Source organism: Sarcophilus harrisii, chromosome 3 (genome assembly GCF_902635505.1).
Source record: "Sarcophilus harrisii chromosome 3, mSarHar1.11, whole genome shotgun sequence".
Classification (NCBI taxonomy): domain Eukaryota; kingdom Metazoa; phylum Chordata; class Mammalia; order Dasyuromorphia; family Dasyuridae; genus Sarcophilus; species Sarcophilus harrisii.
In genome coordinates, this window is record NC_045428.1 from 566,238,219 (window position 1) to 566,250,790 (window position 12,572).

At 47.9% G+C, this 12,572-nt stretch overlaps 1 protein-coding gene across 1 annotated transcript in view; it reads right to left on the reverse strand.

The window, feature by feature from the left end:
- Positions 1 to 12,572, reverse strand: part of ARHGEF10L (Rho guanine nucleotide exchange factor 10 like) — a 219,278-nt gene that overhangs the window by 26,384 nt on the left and 180,322 nt on the right.

A 12,572-nucleotide genomic window follows, 5' to 3' on the forward strand; every position in this document is an offset into this window, starting at 1 on the left:
TACTTCCCAGTTACTGTCAAGGGTACTGCCATCTTCCAGTTACTCAGACAACCTTGGTGTCATCTTACATGATTCATTCTCACCCTCATGTCCAATCCATAGCTAAATCTCATTTCTACTTTCCCGTGTCTTATATATACATATACATATATATCCATCTTATGTATTTATGTATCTGCCCACTTGCCTATATGTCTATTTTATCTACCTATTCTTATTTATCCATCCATTTATGTATCTATGTTATCTAATTATCCACCCATCCAGCCATTTTATCTCTCTCTCCATTTTTCCATCTATCTAGCCATCTTATACATCCATCTATGCATTCATCCAGTTGCCTATCTGTCTGCCTGTCCATCCATCTGTTCATCCATCCATCTATTTCTCTATGCATTCATCTTATTTATCCATTTATCTGTCTGTCAATCTACCCATTATCCATCTATCCATCCATCCATCTATCTGTCCTTCTATCTATGGATCCATCCTATCTAATAATCCACCCAGCCATTCATCTTATTTATCCATCTGTCCACCCATCCATCTTAGCCACCCATCAATATCTCCTCCTCTTCACCCACAAAGGCCTAATCTGAGTTCAAATCCGTCTCTCACCTGAACTAAAGCCAAAGCCTTCTAATGTGTTTCTTGGCTTTGATTCTCTGCCTTCTTCACTCAACCGCCAAAGTGATTTTTCTAAAGTACAGACCTGATCTCCTCCATCCCTCAAGGAGCTTCAGTGGCTCTCTCTTAGTTCCATAACCAAATATAAGGTCCTCTGCTTGCCCTTCAAAACACAGGCCCTTCCCACCTTCCCAGGCTTCCTATACTTTACTTCTATCTCGTCACTCTCCCATCTCTGGACCTTTTTCATGGTTGTCTCCTTTATCTAGAATGCTCTGCTCCCTTCCCTCTGCCTCAGTTTCCCTAGCTTTATTTAAAACTCAAATAAAATCCCAGCCCTTCCACACTCCTCCAAGATCACTTCTATATAATCAGTCAATATCTAATAACTCTCTGTATCTTGTCTCCTCCAATAAATTATTGCTATTTGTCCTTCTTTTTTGAAGAGAACAGGGCATCAGGGAGAGGATGCTATGACATGCAAGTGAATTGGATTTAAGTGAGGGAGCCTTGTACAAAGTCACCTTCCTTACTTTTCCCTTCAAAGCCATCTGGGACCAGTGGCCAGAGAAAGATCAGGATGACTGTAAACTCCCTGAGGATAGGAAAAGCGTTTTCTTTTTTTCTTTCTTTTTTTTTTTTTAAATCCATGAGGCTTACAGGACCCAGCATACATTGAGGACTTAATAAATGGGTTTTTTGTTTTTGGTTTTGGTTTTGGTTTTTTTGCTGAGACAATTGGGAGTAAGTGACTTGCCCAGGGTCACACAGCCAGGGAGTATTAAGTGTCTGAAGCTAGATTTGAACTCAGGTCCTCCTGACTTCAGGGCTGATGCTCTCTCCTGGCTGCCAATAAATGGATTTTAACTAACTGATTTTACCTAAAAGAAGTACTGGTCAGGGAGGTTGAGGGATTTTTCCAGAGTGACAGATTAACAATCACAACATCTACAAGCATCTATAACGTCTGCTAGAGTTGGCAAAGCATTCTATCAATGGGACTGGCTGGTGCTCAAAATGATCCCGGACAGGAGGGGCTGTGATGGCCATCACTTCAAAGACGAGGGAGCAGAGGCAAGCCCAGAGTCACAGCCAGGGTCCCAGGTTTCCGACTCCCCGTCCACCTGTCACTCCTCCCCCTGGCTAAGCTGATCCTCGGGGCCTCAGACAATGGCCCAGGATGCTGCCCAGCTCCCCGCAGGAGGAACGCTCCCAGGCCCTCTGAGTGTGGGGGTGTCACTCGCGGCAGCACCTGCGCCCGTTGTCTAAGCAGACCCAGTTGTGAAAACTGAAGTGTGTCCCTCCAGCTGTCCCCCACCCCCGCACGGAACATCTGCTTGGAGCCTATTTATACTCTAACCGGAGGGGGAGTCATCATCGCCATCGCGGCTGAGATTACGGAGGCCCCGGCCGCATTAGTCACAACAGAAGCAACGCGAGGCTTTTGCAGAATCATTCTTATTTCCCCCTCGGTCGGCGCGTGTGAGAGGTGGAGGGAATAATCATTTCTCAGAATGGGGATTACGGTTCCAGGCACTTTGTTTCCCCAGATGACAACAGGGTTATCAAAAGCACAGCCCAAGCCCTGTCTGCAGAGAAAGTGGAAGCTGTTTCATGGGTCAGAACCGCCGGGGGCCAAAGGGACAGAGAGGAAAGCCACGGATGATCTGGCTGACCTGGAGGGGAAAGTGCAAGAGCTGTGTCCTGAGATATATACCAGAAACTTCTCTTTTTGGATTGATCTGATGGCGGGCAGGGGAGGGTGGAAGGAGACAGAATAAAAGAAAGAATGAAAGGAACCGGCTTAGCTTTCCAGCCCCATCACTTCCTAGGTAACCGCGGAGAAGTCAACTGGAACCCCTTTGACTTCTTCATGAGCAAAAGGAGGACACTAAGTTCCCTTCCAGCTCTGACAGTCTGTTCTGGGTTTCCTCTCAGTTCCAGTGTTTGACTGCCTAAGATCCCTCTTAGCCATAAAGTTCTCTGTTCTAAGGGCCCTCCCAGCTCTGACCTCCTGGGTTCTAAGACTCTCTTCCATCCTTGACCTCCTGGGTTCTAAGACTGCCTCCAGGTTCTGATCTCCTGTTATAAGAGCCCTCCCAGTAGCAGAGTGAAAAGGGCATTTGACCTGGAGTCAAGAGGACCTAAGTTCAAATCTGGGCTCAGACACTTATTAGCTGTGTGACATTGGACAAGTCATTGCACCATGTGTGCCTCAGTTTCCTTTTCTGTCAATTGAGCTCAAGAGCAAAATGGCAAACCGCTGCAGCATCCCTGCCAAGAAAACCCCGACTGAGATCACAAAGAGGCAGTCACAACTGAACAACAACAATCTCCCGATTCCCACAGTGCCTAGAAGTCAATTTTCTCGAGTTTTACCTGCCAGCTTCAAAAACACTTCTCCCTAGCCTCCCACAACCAAAAGACAAAACCAAACTCCACACCAAAAACGAAAAACAACATCATTCTCCCAAGCCATGGGACCTTCACTCTTTCACACTTCAGTGGTCCAAACACCGGGACTCGCCAGGGTGGCAGCTTCTCGGTATTACGGGAACCCAGTCAATCTCTCAGTCCTCACGCCAATTTGCATATGATTACCCAGGAACCCCCGCGCCCAGATTCCACTTTTGCAAATTCCCACCCGTTTTGTGTCATAAATAAGATAGGAGACAGAAAACTAATACAGGGCTGTGATGCATTATTCATGCTGCGTAGCGTTGTTATGAAAGATTTACAACAGCTAATACATGCAAACTCAGTTTGGGCACTAAATGTGAAAATTAAGGGTGGGATGCCAGGGGAGGGGGGCCGGCGAGAGGGGGCAGACGCAATTCTGTAAACTCTGTTTACGCCGAGGGCCCTCAAGATGCGTTCCCCTTGTCGTGTTTAGTGACAAGAAATATTAGTGATGAGGTCAGAGGGCAGAGCCTAAGAGCTGGGGAGACGGGGACAGCCGGCGGATGCCATGGGCGGAGAGAGCAGATTATGATGGAGAACACATCTCGCACTAAGTGCCCTTCATCCACGCGGCTCGAAGCCGGGAGCCATCTCTAACTCGAGGCCCTCCATCAAGCCCCCTCTGATTGCCGCGCTTGCCCCCCTCCCCAGCAGCTGCCTCTCCACCCTCGGTCTCCAGTCGTGATGCCCCACGTGACGAAGCACACTCACCAGCCAGGGCACTCTTGTGCCAAGCCCGGGGGATGGCAGGGCAGGCGTTCGTGGGATAGTACATAGGTCTACGAGTCCATCACACACAGGTCCCCAGAGGCCCCAAGTCCAAGTTCAGGCCCGCAGGAGTGCAACACAAGCCCCCCAACTGGGAAACCAGTACTCTGTGATCAACTATCCATTCAATGAGGTTCCTATGCCCATTTTACAGGAAATGACTGTGGTTCTCCTGGTACGGAAAGGGCACTGAATTTGGAGGGCAAAGAACCTGATTTCCTTCATTTATTTAGTACTTACTGGGACATCGTCTACCTTTCACAGAGAAATAAAACCAAATTACACATAAATAGAAAAGCTGGATCACTTCCTGGGTCAACTTGGGCAAATTATTCCATTGTGTCTCCTCTTCCTCACTTCTACCGTTAAAGCCGGCTTTTTATAAAAACTAAACTCAAAAGTCAGGAAGATCTCTGACCAATAGTACCTGTGTGACCTTGAGCAAAGTGCACTCCTTAAGACCATCAATTGAGAGGCGAGTGTCAATCTGCACTGGGGGAGGAAATGTATTACTGAGGACTCCGTCCACTGAGGAAATCACAGGTTCCAGTTAAAAAATTAAAACGAGGTGAGAATAGACTAGATGACGGCTGAGAAGCCCCTGAGATTCTGGAATCAGAAGACCCAGATTCAGATTCTGCCTCTGATACACTGTGTGTGATCTCAGCATTCATTCTCCGGGCCTCAGTTTTCCAACTGTAAAATGAGGTGATTGGACCAGATGCCACACGAGGTTCAGCTGTAATTCTGGGATCCCCCATGAACTCCCAAGAGAATCCATTCTACCTTTCGGATAATTCTCATTGTTGGGGGACACCATAGTGCATAAGGTATCTGGTCTAGAGTCAGGGAGACGCATCTTCTTCCTGAGTTCAAATCCAGCCTCAGACACTTACTAGCTATGTGACCTTGGGCAAGTCACTTCCCCCTCTCTGCCTCAGTTTCCTTATCTGTAAAATGAGTTGGAAAGGAGAATGGCAAACCACTCCAGCATCTTTGCCAAGAAAACACTCAATAAAGTCACAACAGAATAACATGAACTATTCTCTATAACTCTGCAATTCCTTTGCACAGGGACACTGTCCCACCTGAGGTCTTTTTCTTAGAATCCTCCAGTTAGTTTGGGTCCACCTCCCCTGAGAAGCCTTTCTTGGCTGCCCCATTCAGAGAGCTCCCCCTCCCTTATCCCTCCCATAATCACTCTGTCTCCATGGCTTAGCCCCCCCCCCAGGGGATCACCCCATAATTGCCTTTGTATCCCCACTACCTAGCATGGTACCAGACACAGATGAGGAGCTTAATAAATGTCTATGCAGCTGGAAGATGGCTTCTGACCCTGACAGGACACAGGCTTTGACTGGCGACCTCCATGCTGCTCTGCAGCATCTGTATTCCGGTGATTAATGGCTTAAATTGTCAAGAGGACCCAGTAAGGGAGTAGGGGTGCTGGGGGGGGGTAAAGATGGAAACAAGCTCACTGGTCTGCCCCGAACCCCTGTCAGCACTGCACCGAGCTAAGCAGCCAGCCAGGGGCTCACTAAATACTTACAATGAATTTAATTCATTGCTTCCCCCACCTCCTACTTGGAATCAACCCCTTAAGACTCTGGAAAACAGTGTCACCGTGGATAGGGCAGCAGATCTGGAGTCCAGAAGACCACAGACAAGTCATTTCACTCTGTCTGCCTCAGTTTCCTCATCTGTAAAGTGGGGTTTGGGCATAATAATAGCACGTACCTCCAGGGTTTTGATAAGGATGAAATGAGACAATATTTGTTAAGCCTTTAGCGCAGTGCCTGGCACATAGTATGTGCCATATATAAATATCAGTCATTATCCTTATTATTATCATCACTCAGAGAAAAAAAAAACCAGTCAAGTATCATAGCACAAGTGGCGTGAATGGTACGAATGGATCAAACCTTTACTGCCGGGCAAAAGCTTGAGGAAAAATGGGGAACCCTCCGTTCCAGGACAGAAGGAGGAGAATCAGTGTCCTGTGTGAACAAGGGCAGGGCTACATCATCTCAAAGCCTTCCCAGGGCGAATGTTCTGTGAACACAAATATTCTACATTGTAACCGTCACTTTTTGAGGGCCTACATGGCCAGGCTCACTGCTCAGTACTGGAGATACCAGGACAAAATAAAACGGTTCCTGCCCTCAAAGAGCTTATCTTCTCCTGGGGAAAAACAATACGCACACAGATACGTAAAAGGCAGGGAATGACAGTGTTACACTCTCTGTTCTAAGGTACCTCTCTATTCTGAGGGCAATTTACCCTAATAAGGGCCCTCCTGGCTCTGACCTCCTGGGCTCTAAGGACCTCCCTATTCTGACCCTCGGTTTGCCAGTCCTGAAGAACATGGTCTGCCTTCTGCCTGTCATGCTCCATAGCAGGGGAAGGGTGGAATGTATTAGCAAAGTCTTTCTAACCCTACTGAAGCTCTCTACAGAGGCTGCCTGGGGACCAACAGGTCCTGCTCCCTGACCACCAGGGCTGGGGAACAGGGGAATGAATTTCTTCCTTCAGGCCACCTGGGTCCCCGGGGACCAGGCCGCGGGCAGACACAGCCCCAGTCAGAAACGGGCTTCGGGGGGGGCTGACGGCTGGTCGGGGTCGGGGCCCTGGGCCGCCTGTTTCTTTAAATTAAGATGCAGGCATCATCCCTGCCTGCTTCTCCCTCCAGCGAGCACAGAAAATGAACTCCTGGAAGACTGGATTAGCCTCTGATGGTGGCCATCTAGATAATGAAGGTGGAGGCCGCTGTGTTGACACAGGCCCTGGGTGCGTGACACTGCTGCTGACAGGCCCGCCACGCCCCCGCTGAGAGCAAGAAGACCCCGGGCAGCGAGCCCCAGGCAGCAGGAGGCCAGCGGCGGGGAGAGGAGCGCGCATCCTCAGGAGAGACCTGGCCCTCCAGCTGGGGCTGACCAGCGTCACCCCCCAAAGCCCCACAGGCAGGGGATGGGGCGGCCTCAGTCTCCCAAAGACCGGGAAAGGGATGCAAAACCCCACGGTTCAATAAAACCAGAAAGGGGATTAGCATTTATTAAGGCACTGCGCTAAGTGCTGTGCAAATATTTAATGTTCACAACCACCCTGGGAAGGAGAAGCTCCTGTAACCTCATTTTCCAGGGGAGGAAACTGAGGCAGAAAAAGATTAATGCTGCAAGGATGAGGGACAGAGGGATTAACTCAGAAAATCCTAAGGCATGAGGTGGGAAAGCCAGCAACGGCGTAGAGCTTAGGAGAACTTAAAAGAAGCCCTTCTTCCTGGACGAGCCCAAGGGACAACGGTGGCAGGGAACCAGATCCAAACATTTTGACCAAATGTAAGAACAACTGAATTATTATGGCTAAAGAGACAGTTATGAAGGGAGACCCCCCCCCTTCTCCTTCATCTCCCTTTGCCCCTCCCCAGAGCCCGGGCTTTGTCTTGATTGAGCAACCCTGTGGGTTTCCATAGCATGAGAGCTGTTATCCCCATTTTCCAGGTCTGAACATGCCCCACATCTGCCACACATCCAAGAGAGGGCCAGAGAAGGGACATCCCCCTTTCCCAAGTGAGGAAAGTCCAGAGAGGGAAGCAATGCCCTGCTCAGAACCCCGCTGGAGAATTTGTTCTGGAGGCTGCAAGACAAGCCAGAGGGCATCGAGAGGAGAACAAGCAGAATGGGGAGGAGCCTTGAACCAGGTGGGATAAAGTGGGATCTCAGGGTCATGAAACGCCATCTCCAGTCCATGGGAAAGATAGGAGATTTCTTCTTCTGGCCTCAGAGGACATATTAGGAGTGACAGAGAAGGGGCAGCCAGGTGCTGAAGTAGATGGAGCACTGGTCCTGGAGGGCAGGAGGACCCGAGTTCAAATCCAACTTCAGACATTTGGCACTTACTAGCTATGATCTTGGGGAAAATCACTTAACCCCAACTGACTCACCAAATTTTAAAAGAGACAGATTTTTCTTGTGCAGCATGATAATGGGTAAATCTGTATAGAAGAATTGCACATATTTAACATGTTTTGGATTACTTGCCACTTAGGGGAGTGGAGAGAAGGAAGAGAGAAAAAATTTGGGACGCAAGATTTTGCAAGGGTGAGTGTTAAAGATTATCTCTACATATGTTTTCAAACTAAAAAGCTTTAAAATAAAATAAAAATAAAAGTGACAGACAGATGTACACACTTCTCAGATTGGCCAAGATGACAGGAAAAGATGATGATAAATGTTGGAGGGAATGTGGGAAAACTGGAACACTAATGCATTGTTGCTGGAGTTGTGAACTGATCCAATCATTCAGGAGAACAATTTGGAACTATGCCCAAAGGGCCATCAAATTGTGCATACTCCAACAGCGTCTCTACTGGGCCTATATCCTAAAAGATCACAAAAAAGGAAAGGGACCCATATGTGCAAAAATGTTTGTTACAGTCATTTTTGTAATGGCAAGGAAATGGAAACTGAGTGGACGTCCATTAGATGGTATATGAATTAGTATTAGATATATATTAGTTGGTATATGAATGTTAGGGAATATTATTGTTCTGTAAAAAATGACCAGCAGGATGATTTCAGAAAGGCCTGGAGAGACTTACATGAACTGATGCTGAGTGAAGTGAGTAGAACCAAGAGAACACTGTACATGGCAACATCAAGATTATATGATGATTAATTCTGATGGCCATGACTTTTTTTCAATAATGAGGTCATTCAGGCTAATTCCAACAGACTTGTGATGGAGAGAGCCATCTGTTTTCAGCGAGAGCACTGTGGAAACTGAATGTGGATCACAACCTAGAATTTTCACCTTTTTGTTGTCATTTGCTTGCTTTTTGTTTTCTTTCTTTTTTTCCTTTTTAATCTGATTTTTCTTGTGCAGCAGGATAAATGTGGAAATATACTTAGAAGAATTGCACAAATTTAACCTGCATTGCATTACTTGTTGAGGGGAGGGGATGGGGAAAAGGAAGAGAGAAAAAAATTAGAACACAAGGTTTTGCATGTCGAAAACTATCTTTGCATGTATTTTGAAAATTAAAATCTATTATTAAAAAAGGAAAAAATATCAGAAAGAGAGGGTAAAAAGAGTCAGGCTTAGGATAGAAGTCCTGCTGGGGACAGCTCTCCAACAATGACATACATTAGGTCTTAAAATTAATGGGTTCCCCTTCCTGGAGTGCTTCAAGCCCAAGCCAAGATGCCCTCCATTGCATGCCCTTGTACGGGCACGTTCCTTTCTGGATATACACTGCACTACCCCATTCAAGACTCATTTTCACCCAGTAAATTTTACTTGACTCCAACTGCATAAATAAAATAGTTATACAAATCAAACATTTACTGATAATGAATCATAATTTTACATCCCCCATATTCATTTCCAAGCCACCCTATGGGGTCTTAAGCCACAGTTTAAGAAGCTTTGAGCTAGAGCATCACTGAGGTCTCTTTCAATTCTGAAGCTCTTTTGATGCTGGGACTCCTAATAATAGCTAGTTAGCATTTATTTATGGATGCAGGCCTTTTAAGGATTTCAAAGGGCTTACATATTTTATCTCATTTAGTGCTCAGGAGATAGGGGCTGTTATTATCCCCATTTTACAGATGAGGAAACTTAAAGTTAAGGGTTCCGGAGCTACTAAGTGTCTGAGATTTGAACTTGGGCCTTCCTGACGCCAAGAAGGCCTCTATTCACTGAGCTGCCTCCGGAGAGCTCTCACCAGATTGTCTGGCTATTCATACAGCGGTGAGATTAGAGAGAGATGTCCTGTGTTTATCTGTACACACACACACACACTAACCATGGACATCAAGCCCCCCAAAGCACCGTTCTGCCCCCCCTTCAGTGGTGAGAGCCAGAAGGGGAAGGCCAAAGGACAAAGTACAGAGGAAGGCCCAGGCCCTCATTAGCAGCCATTTCCAGAGCCTCCGTGGCTGTCGATTGAGCCCCATTTCTATTCCATTCCAAACTGCAAGAGCGACTCTTTATTAAATATGGATAGCATTCACCTTGTTACTGTGCAGAATGGAAAAATGATTGTGTGTGCCGAAGGCTCGCCGCCTGCATCTCGCTGGGCCCTGAAACTTTTCAATTTGGCTGGACTGCTGAGGCTGGAGCTTCTGCTGCTCTGGGCCCCCACCGCCCTCCCCCTCCCCCCATGGTGCTCCAGCATGGTGTAAAACGCAGGTGAAAGGCCATATTGATCCCCTTTTAAGAGCCTCGAGCACAGAACTAATCTTAAATCATCATAGCGAAAGCTGGAGGCTGCTGTGCACTCTGGCCCCGGGCAGGCAGGCAGGAGCCAGCCTTTCAGGAGACTGGCTGTTCAGGCTGGGTCAGGATGGAGAAGGGGGACAGGAGGGAAACAGAGGGAAGGGGGGCGTCAGAGGGGAGAAGGACCACCAGCCCGACTTGATCTTTCCCTTTTGCATCCTCCAAGTATTGGGGGAGAAAAGCCCACCCACGTTAGGGTGTGCAGGGTTTAGTAGAGAAGAATAAAGTGAAATCAAGAAGCAGCCCATCCTTCCTTGCCTGGAAGACTGTGTTAGAGAGCCCCCACTTCGGGGCGGTCACATCCAGGGGTGGGACAGACTTTGGGACCCAGTGCTAGCTCTGTCATCGACATGCTCCAGGGAGGATCCAGAGCGGACCTGGAGAAGAGACCCTGAGCCCTGAAGAGAGCCGAAGGTGTGCAGAGCAGGCAAAGGCAGCCCTACAATGTTAACGAGGTGACAGAGAGAGGGCACGGGAGCCGGATTCTGCCCATAATAAGCCCAATCCTTGGGTGTGTCTTTGACAGAGAAGTCAGCTTCTCTCTGAGCCACAGTTGCTCCATATAAAATGAGGGGGTTGGACTGGAGGACTTCCAATTTTCTTCTAGTTTAAATAAAAATAGGCGCAGTGGATAGAGCACCAGCCCTGAAGTCAGGAGGACCCGAGTTCAAATCTGGCCTGAGACAGATAACGCTTCCTATCTGTGTGACCCTGGGCAAGTCACTTAATCCCAATTGCCTCAGAGAAGAGAGAGAGAGAGAGATCGAGAGAGACAGAGACAGAGACACAGACAGACAGACAGACAGAGAGACAGAGACAGAGAAAGAGGCAGAGAGAGAGAGAGACAGAGACAGAGACAAAGTGACAGAGAGACAGATACAGAGAGAGACAGAGACAAAGAGAGAGAGAGAGAAAGAGATCGAGAGAGAGAGAGAAGGGCAGGGAAAGAGGGAGGGAAAGAAGGAGGGAAGGAAGGAAGAAGAGAGTGTGTGTACAAAGAGAGAAACAGGAGCAGAGAGAAGCCATGATGATGTCTCCCTCCAACACCAGCTCTCAGCCCTCAGGGGTTTCAGAGGAATGATGAGGGCTAGGGGGGAAATGAGGGTCATGGGAGAGATGAGAATTATGGGGGAGATGACAGAAATCCTGCCCAGGATTCCGCTGTTAACCACGAAAATAACAACAATCAAAATCGAAATCCTATTTGAGAGGATGAGACTTGAGGGTGCAAGTGGCTCAGAAACTTACTCTTGAAACAGGGTATCTCAGGAAAAGCTGCCCTGGAAATCAGAGGAGCTGAGTTCGAATCTCAGCTTTGCTTGTCAGTGATCTTAGGGAGGGGACTTCTCTGGGGCTATAACATGTAAAATGGTGGCCAGGAGGGATGGGGAGAAAAGTCTTTTCCTGTTAGCCTAGGACCCTCTGAGCCTTTCTGCTTTGATCACCGCTGCTGCTGCTGCCTCTACTATTCAGACATGTCCTGGTAACACCAATGGGACCTGAATAGCCCCAGACCACCTTAGGAAGTGGGGGAGGGCAGCCACCCAGGCGGCCCCTGGCAAGACCAAACGCCCCCCCTCCAGCATAACCGTGAGCAAGGGAGGAAAAGCCTCTGCTGCCTCCATCCAGGGCTTCTTCCTACTGGACAACCCCCAGACAGGGACTGAGTAGGCTCGGGAAGCTGGAGGGAGTCAAGGAGGCCTGGAGGCTTTTCCCTCTGCTTCCTTTACAGAATAAAATTCAGTAAAAAAAAAAAGTAAAAAAAATAAAATTAAAAAAAAAAAAACCAATAAATAAATAAATAAAATTCAGAGAGTGATCCGAAGGTTTATGGAATTTACCCAGAACAACGCGGGCCCTTCCGTCCCCAAATTCTCCTAGAGCTGCCGTCTGCCTGAGCTCTGCTGACCCCAGATTATATGAACTGTGACTGTGTCTTATCCCTACAAGAGATTATAAGCTACTTGGAGAGTCTTTGTCTTTTCTCCCCAAGGCTTAGGCGCATTCTATGTACTCAGTGAATGCTGAGACTTAACTGCAATACTTTGCGCATAGTAGGTACTGAAGAATGTTGCTGCACAAATTATCCAGCCTAACCTCTAGTCACAGCGTGAGTAACTGAGTCGCACACAGAGAAATACAGAGGGCAGAGACTGCATGGAAGCCCAAAGGCTCCAGCTCCCACACCAGCACACTTTCCAAAGGGGATAACTGAGACTAAGCTAGGGGAGCAGCAAGGTGGTGCAGTGGGCAGAGCTGGAGTCAGGGGGACGCGAGTTCAAATGTGGCCTCAGATGTTCGACACTTACTGGCTGTGTGACCCCATTGTCTTGCCCCTCAAAAAGAAAGAAACGAAGCTAGAACCCAGTGATTCCAGACTCACTAAGCCTACGAAAAGCCCTAAGCTGCTGAGGAAGGAGACCAAAGGTTCATTATGACAC